The following is a 9202-nucleotide window of genomic DNA, read 5'->3' as shown; positions in this document are numbered from 1 at the left end:
AGCAGTTTCCAACAGTCGTGAGCATGCGCACATTGACTACTTGTTGATTGAAGTCAGGTGTCCTTGCAGCATATCAAACTGTCATCAAACCATTTCCTGACAGTCAGAAAAATATGAGGATCAAGAGCAAACCAATCGCAAACCAGAATGGCGCATATCAGTACACATAAAACTATGTCATCAAACTTATATTATTTAAGCGTGGTTGTGTCATGCGATTTCTTAATAAAATTAATATTATTAATTATAGTTTGGAAAACGAACATTCTGCAGATGCATTGATCACAAACGTCGGAAAAATTGTTATAGCAATTATCACTCGAAGATGAGGGGTCAGGAATGTCACTTATATTACATTATTACTTTCCAATATAATCCTTTTTATTGATAGTAGAACTGAAATAATTAATTCAGGAATTTAATACTTTCTTTTCATTTTTTTGCTTTCTTTCACTTAGCACAACCACTTTCAAAATGCCTCATTACTAATGAAAAGTTAACAGGGAAGACAGTGGCGGCTCCCGCATATTCCTTAAGAGGAGGAAAGACGTTAACTGCATAAAATGACACCTTCGTGAATGAAACATGCTACAAATTAGCCTACATGCATACATGTAAGACCAGATAATGTTAGGGTTGGCTTCCCTTTTGTATAGCAATAATCTGTTCTTGTAAACTGAGTTTCCTAAATAATTGTCCAAAGTATAATATGTTGTCACTTCCATTCATTGTTGAATAATTGCACAAATTAACAATTACAAGGAAATTCACAACCTCACAGCATTTTCGCATACACTACAGCATCACACGTGTTGGAAGAGACCAGCTACTAACACGTAACCGGAACCATTTTACGGAAATGGGAATTAGAAATAATGTTAGGAAAGCTAGAACACTGCACCCACTCACGTGGTCTGTGTTGCCACATGTACATTTTACAAGTTCAGCATCACATGCTTTTGAAGAATTTCAGTTCTTGTTAAAGTCATACTACCGTTATTGTTCAAAGCTGCCGGTAGCCGATTAATTTTTTTGTGTTAAAAATAATGTAGTTTGCAGTACCTTCAATTTCAAATATATTTTTACAAAACTGACAACTTGGCTGTTGTCCTGTCTAGTAGACAATGAATGGAAGTGAATTTCAGAGGCCAAAAAGATCTGCGATACTAACTTAGAACTACTTCCTCTTTGTTTTATATAAATCCAACTTCAACTTTCAGATATCCTCGAGAGTTTCAAACTATGAATATAGCTTATATAAAGTGCAATGAATAATATATTTTGATTTATAATTTTAAAAAAAGTTTATATGGTGTCTTTCATAGCTTTGCGTTAAAACTGTTTTTATTGTGTCTCCTCCTAGATGACGTGTTATAGTCTGGTTGAATGCAGCGTCATTAGATGGCAGCGGTTTCTATTTTCCGCCCATGCGCTGATTCAGAGGAGGATCTCCTCCATATCCGTTCATTTACTTGCTTTAAAACTCTGCTTCTTTCTCTGGCCGCTAGCGCGCTGTTGTCTATGTGTGTTAACTGCAGTAAAGGAGGAATGGATTGACTTTTCTCCACACAAACAATCTCGCATCCTTCTCACAGTTTTCTAGCAGCACATGAGTGCGCGTGGTTTAAAACTAGATCAACCGAGGTTTTCTTATAGCTGTGAACTTAAAAATTATCGAATCTTCCTCGAATTTCAAGGCATATATTTCATTTGGTATTTACTTTCAAAAGAAGAAAAATGTGAGGAGAACGTTCCTCCCTTCCCTCCCCCGAGGAACCGCCACTGATCCTATATACAATAAATTCATAAAGGAATCTGGTATCTTTAGTATAATATAATGTAGGATAAAAATATTTACTGAAATATAAATTATTTATTTGAATGGCCCTATTATTAAGTCAATCACAATTGTTAAGACAAAAGAAAACGGGCATGCTAGAGAAAAGGGAGAGCGAAATCAATTCCCTGTTGCATTCCTGCTCAAACACTACGCAATAACCCGTGTATTTATAATAATAATAATTATTGTATGGAGGGAAATGTTTCAGATAAATTTATGTTTATTTTTTTTTCTGGCACACTTAGTATAAAATTGTCTGTCTTGATAGCAGTACTCCTTGACTAGCACAGCTGCACTCCTTGTTTTGTGGGAGCCATGAAGCCATTGAAGGTCATTGGCAAGAAGTTTGCAGTTAAGTATAGTACACTATTGTCGAGAAGCAGGGAGGATAGAGAGACTGTAACATACAATACCATTATTGTTCAATGAAAAATGTTTTGCTCCAAAAAATTAATATATGATTTGACACTATATTTATATTATCACCATCAATTTGAAGCCCCCTTATAATCTGAAGGCCCTGGAAACCGTCAGGTTCGCCCATGCATTAAAATGGCACTGGAGAGAACCAAGCAAGTGAAGTCTAATGATTACTTTGATTATTTGCATAGGATTCCCAGAAATGTAGGAAGAAATTAAAAAAATTGAGCTTTCGTGTATATTTTCTATTGCTCTTATCCATGTTGCATTTGAACAGATTAAAACAATACAATTAAATCAAATTAAATACTGGTACTATTACTGAAAATAAAGTATTAGTACATAAAGAATAAAATGAACAATGCATTGAAAGTGTACTCCTCACAAAATAGATTCGCCTAAAAATACACTGTTATAAATCAGAGTCACTCATGAAATACTTCCCTGAAGAATGGATTTCTTGTTTCTTTTGAAATAGTAACTCATGAAATACAACACAATCCTCACTGAAAGCATTGATTTTACTGCCTTTATGTGCTACTTTTTTTTCTCTAATGGCTCCACAGTGAGTTCATGCAGAAGAACCATCTTCCAACATTTGCCATTTTTACCAGGGATATACGTAACGAACTATATCATATTTTAAATCTGGAAGTTTTTCATCACCACTTTTGAACATATCCGCCCAGACTTCATCTAAATGTTTTGTTTTAAGAATTTCCTTCAATTCACTATCTCCTTTGGAATTCAGAACACTTGTCACAATTATGATCCCAATAAACAAGTAGGCCTAAGCTTCAACAATGTTTGCTGTGGTAGCAGTTTGTTTCATAGTATGAACTGTTTTAAGAACAATGAATACATTGTCACCTCCATTGTCACCAACAGTGATGAAGTTTGATATTTTATAATAAAATAGTAGTTGATATTCGCAGTCTTTTTTTTAAATATGGGACAAAAACATGTCCCGAAGACTTATTTCGTGACTATGGGACACAGCGAAAAAAAAAAAAAAAGATGTTTCCATATTTTACAGGACGTATGGGAACCCTATCCGGAGTTATTGAGATAATCCTGTTTATTAATGTTGGTCAATGTAGAGTATCCACCGCCCACTTAACGAATATTTCACACTTTTATCACTGCCAATGCTGCGCTATAAACCAATTTTCGGCAACCTAATGTAAAAAACTGCCTACAGATATTTGGAAAGTTTCAGAGAATATACACAAATTCAATCTTCTAACACGATTTTTTTGTTTTTATGAATTAAGTAATTTGCTGGGAGACATCGTTAGATATAGACCACCCTTACACTAAACCTGGAGTAATTTAAGCTTATTAATCAGATATGATTCTACTTACTGTTTTTTTATATGCTCACCTGTATTTAATTTCTATTTTATATATATTTCATTTTTATTTTCCATCCAAAGATCATTAAGAACGATGAATATTACTTAATATCTCCTATCCTTCTTCAAATAGTATTTATATGCCATGTTAATTTTCATTTGTTTTTATAAGTTAACAATGATGCACACTGGGAGCAACGTATAAGAAATTATTTTCCTACACAATCCAAGCTATATTCACGTTGTTTTGAAATGATTAATCAAAGATGGTTTGCTTATTGTTTATTACACGCACATTAATTGTGTGTAATTTCTATTTCATACGTTTTTTTTCTATCCTAATATCATTAAGAATGGTGAATAATATTCATGCTTGTTTCCTGTATTTCTTAAAATATATGGCATGTTAGTTTTTATTTGTCGTTATTTACGTAAAAATGATGCGCCAAAAAATAATAATTTCGTACTCACTCCACATCCCTATATTCACATTTGTTTTTCAGTGATTTCTTAAAGAATGTACCGGTATTTAAAAGACTAATAATTTAGAAACATGTTACATAAATCATCCTTGGGCCAAAAGAGAATGCTCCGTGGACCAAATTATATTAAAGAATGTACCGGTATTTAAAAGACTAATTTAGAAACATGTTACATAAATCATCCTTGTGCCAAAAGAGAATGTTCCCTGGACCAAATTGTCGTATTTTGCAGTGGTCATCAGTACTCGCTGAAATGGGTAATAATATAATAATATAATTATGTTGTACGTAGCAAGATCGATTATTCAATTGATAGGATATTTTATGAGGTTGTCATGACTGAGATATCTATTGTCAATTGCTTTTATTTGTCAGAAGGCCTTGACTGACGGGTATATAAGGAGTGGGGCTCTTACTGGTGGAGGTCGGGGTTTGGGATGGCCCACAAGCAACAAGTTATACTAAATATGTTTAGGATTAGTGTAAAATTGGGCTATATCTCCTATAGTGGGCGGGACATAAGTAACATTCACCTTAGTGTTAAAACTAAATATATATGTCACTATTGTATTGATTAAGTGTTCGAAAAAAATTAATTATTCAGGCATACAGAATGTGACAGTAAACTTTATTTTTTTAAATGGCACCCTATATTAAAATTTACATATTCCGAATCTCCATAAAATTTTTTATGTACGTATGATTATGTAGAAAGTTTACCTATTCACCCGTTTCATGTCTTTTAACATGAAGAACATGCCCAACAATTGATCCTTGAGATAAATCATGTTATGCTGCACTATTTGTACATCATTTACATGTACATTAGAGAATACATATTGCTTCCTACTTAGCAATTAACTTTTAAACCAGTCCAGTGGCTTAACTCTACATATATTTTATATCTTTCATCCTTGTTCAAGTCATTGTGCTGTTGGAAATGTTACGAAATAATGAATGAGAATAATGTATCTCCAAAAAATAAAAATCAATAAAAAAAACTGAGTTTAATTACGTAATAACTGCTATCTAAAAATTAACTCCTTTAATTTTGCTATTCACTTATTCGACCCAAACTACAAAATGATGTATGTAACATCATTCAAATGACACCTTTTATAATTCTATAAATATAAAACAATATTAAAATATCTACATTTTCATACAAGTAATAACTTTGTTATTTCTCTCTTTGAAAGATATTTTATCGAATAACATTGTAACATTTATAGATATGAACCTAAGAGTAACATGTTCATTTTGTCAACATATGACGTTCAGGGATTTACATAAATGTATTTTACTCTGAAATAACTCCTGTGAATCATATCGAAAGGAAATTACTGGAACGATTTAACCAGAATCATTTCCCTTCATTAGTTGATACCGTACATCACCAAACTTGGAAATCAAATTAACTCTTAACTTTGGATCCGAACATTTTTGACAGGTCAAGGATTCATGACCACAATTTGTGATGTAAACATTTCGTTTAACTCTCTAGGCTACTGGAGAAATATGTTAGGTCAGAAACCAGCATCGTTATCACATCCTTAAATAAATGATAAGACTTAATTAATTGCAGTAATTAATTAAGTTCCATGTAGACCAATTTATCAGTAGGCCTGCTCTTAACTTATGCTAAATGTGTCTTGTATCAGCGATACCGTTTCCTTACACTGAGATCTGACTGACCACTTCCTTTCACCTTGATAAGCCAACATGTACTGTATGCAGGGGCGGCTCGTCCATAAGAGCTGCGGAGCTGCAGCACTTCCTGCTTTGACAGGGAAATAAAAATAAATGACTCGGTTAAGAGGGAAGTATTATATGATATTCTTATTGAATTTGGTATTCCCAAGAAACTAGTTTAATTAAAATGTGTCTCAGTGAAACATACAGCAGAGTCCGTATAGGTCAGTTTCTATCTGATGCTTTTCCAATTCACTGCGGGCTAAAGCAGGGAGATGCACTATCACCTTTACTTTTTAACTTCGCTCTAGAATATGCCATTAGGAAAGTTCAGGATAACAGGCAGGGTTTGGAATTGAACGGGTTACATCAGCTTCTTGTTTATACGGATGACGTGAATATGTTAGGAGAAAATACACAAACGATTAGGGAAAACACGGAAATTTTACTTGAAGCAAGTAAAGCGATCGGTTTGGAAGTAAATCCCGAAAAGACAAAGTATTGATTATGTCTCGTGACCAGAATATTGTACGAAATGGAAATATAAGAATTGGAAATTTATCCTTCGAAGAGGTGGAAAAATTCAAATATCTTGGAGCAACAGTAACAAATATAAATGACACTCGGGAGGAAATTAAACGCAGAATAAATATGGGAAATGCGTGTTATTATTCGATTGAGAAGCTCTTATCATCCAGTCTGCTGTCCAAAAATCTGAAAGTTAGAATTAATAAAACAGTTATATTACCGGTTCTTCTGTATGGTTGTGGAACTTGGACTCTCACTCTGAGAGAGGAACATAGGTTAAGGGTGTTTGAGAATAAGGTGCTTAGAAAAATATTTGGGGCTAAGCGGGATGAAGTTACAGGAGAATGGAGAAAGGTACACAACACAGAACTGCATGCATTGTATTCTTCACCTGACATAATTAGGAACATTAAATCCAGACGTTTGAGATGGGCAGGGCATGTAGCATGTATGGGCGAATCCAGAAATGCATATAGAGTGTTAGTTGGGAGACCAGAGGGAAAAAGACCTTTAGGGAGGCCGAGACGTAGATGGGAGGATAATATTAAAATGAATTTGAGGGAGGTGGGGTATGATGATAGAGACTGGATTAATCTTGCACAGGATAGGGACCGATGGTGGGCTTATGTGAGGGCGGCAATGAAACTTCGGGTTCCTTAAAAGCCATTTGTAAGTAAGTAACTTGTAGAAGAATTGTTACAGCTTTTATTGGTAAATTGCTTTATATTTCATCTGGTCGGGAATATGTACTATTATCTTATGCATTATCTTTTTGCGCGTCGACTGTATTGGAATTGACACTGCATTCCAAGTCGTCCTGGAATCTGCAGGGTGGGACAGCTCGTAAGAGAGTGTGTCTTGATGGTCAGGGGTAGAGAGGTGAAGGGAAGCAGAGGGAAACTGCTATTGTTTAAAACCCATATTTCGCTGCAGTGGCTTGCAGAGCCAGGCCACAAGGTATCTTTCCTCCCCTCCCACACCGCTATTGTAATGGTGCGTCAAATGGATTCTCTATTCCCTTGAAACTTAATGACAAAATTTTTATTTTATTTTCACATACTTATTATTGTAGAATCTTATCGAGTTAATATAACGAAATTAATATTCTCTTTTGCCTTGTTATTAGGTATATATCCAGCCTCCAGCAGAACCTAATATTTGCCTTAACTCAAAATGATTGCACGAGTAGAATCCTTTTGATATAGCACGTAAAATACGAAAGAGACTTCTTTTCTAGTTTTAGAAAATTGTTGACCATCTGAGTGTTGCTTTGGTGTGATGTCTTAGTATCGCAACTTAACCAGTGCAAATGTGCAAGCATGAGTATGTGTGAATTACAGAATATTAATTTTATTTTTCTCAACTTTCCTTTGCGGAGAAAATTGATGTAATGAAGTGAAATTAAATGGTCGTCCATTACCCGACTTAAATCTTACTTAAGCTTTATCCAGCCGAAATAGTGTATTTATGTAAGGAAGTATAACAATGAAATTTACGCTAAGCATTTGTGGTTAAGTGGATATGAACAAAAAAATTCAGTATTTTGTTTTCCTTGCCTCCTCTTCGGTGGTGGTACTGCATAGACTAGGAGTGGTGTGACAGATTTAGGACATTTGCCCCTAAAAATTAAAAAGCACGAATCTTCGCAGTCTCACCTGAAAACTGTTGTTTCATTGGCTATGTTAGGCAAACTAATATTGCTGCGCAATTATGTGAAACGAACAGAACAAACATTCTCAAACATAATCAAGAAGTGAGAAAAAATCATGAAATTGTTTTAAAAAATATTGCTTGTATCAAATTTTGTGGCCAATATGAACTTCCCCTTAGGGAACATGATGAAAAAACGATTCGAAGAACCCTGGTGTTGCTACAGTTCGTGAGTAATCTAAACGAGCCTCTCAAAAATCATTTGGAACATGCCACTGTTTAAAGGTAATTCTAAAACAATTCAGAATGAACTGGTAGATTGCTTGTTGAGTGTCTACCGATCTGAAATCGATGGTATTAGTTTTTTTTAGCGATTATGGCAAATGATGCCACAGACATCTCCCAACTAAGTCAGGAAGTTTTGGTTTTTCGAAATGTAGTGCATTTATTTTTGTCCTATACTTATTAGTAATGGGCGGCCAGGTAGCTCAGTTGGTAGAGCAGCTGGCTACGGACTGAAAGGTCCGGGGTTCGATCCCAGGTGGTGACAGGATTTTTTCTCGTTGCCAAACTTTCAGAACGGCTCCAAGGTTCACTCAGCCTTCTATAAAATTGAGTACCAGATCTTTCCAGAGCGTGGTGCCGACCACACCACCTCATTCTAGTGCCGAGGTCATGGAAAGCATGGGGCTCTACCTCCATGCCCCCTAAGTGCCTTCAAGGGCATGTAATGGGGATACCTTTACCTTTACCTTTTACTTATTAGTAGGGGAGACTAGGGAGATTTGATCCCCTGGGAGACTTGTTCCCTCGTTTGAATCTCCCTTCAAAAATTTGTTATTCTGGTTACTTTTTAGGAAAACAGGTTGGCTATACTGCTAGCTTGTGTTTTGTTTCTGCCAGTTTGAACAGGTGCCATGTACTGAAGATTAGCACATGTTTTATGATTTCCAGACATTTTGACAAGTTTATTTGGTAAGCAACATTTGCATATTAATTTTAATTGTATATTTGTTAAGTTTTCTCATAGCAATTATTGAAATCACTAGTCTATTGGCTTTCTTATAACATTCCTTGCAATTTTTAGAATATGTTCTATGTTGGCCAAAAAGAGAGGTTTTATTAATCATGTCTGAGTGGGAGACTTGATCCCACAACTATCAGGGAGACATGTTCCTGGGATCAAGTGTCCCCAGCATAATGATATATACCTAGATAAGCCTAGTATATATTAA

Source organism: Periplaneta americana, chromosome 6 (assembly GCF_040183065.1).
Source record: "Periplaneta americana isolate PAMFEO1 chromosome 6, P.americana_PAMFEO1_priV1, whole genome shotgun sequence".
NCBI lineage: Eukaryota > Metazoa > Arthropoda > Insecta > Blattodea > Blattidae > Periplaneta > Periplaneta americana.
Note: the sequence above shows the minus strand (reverse complement) of the source record.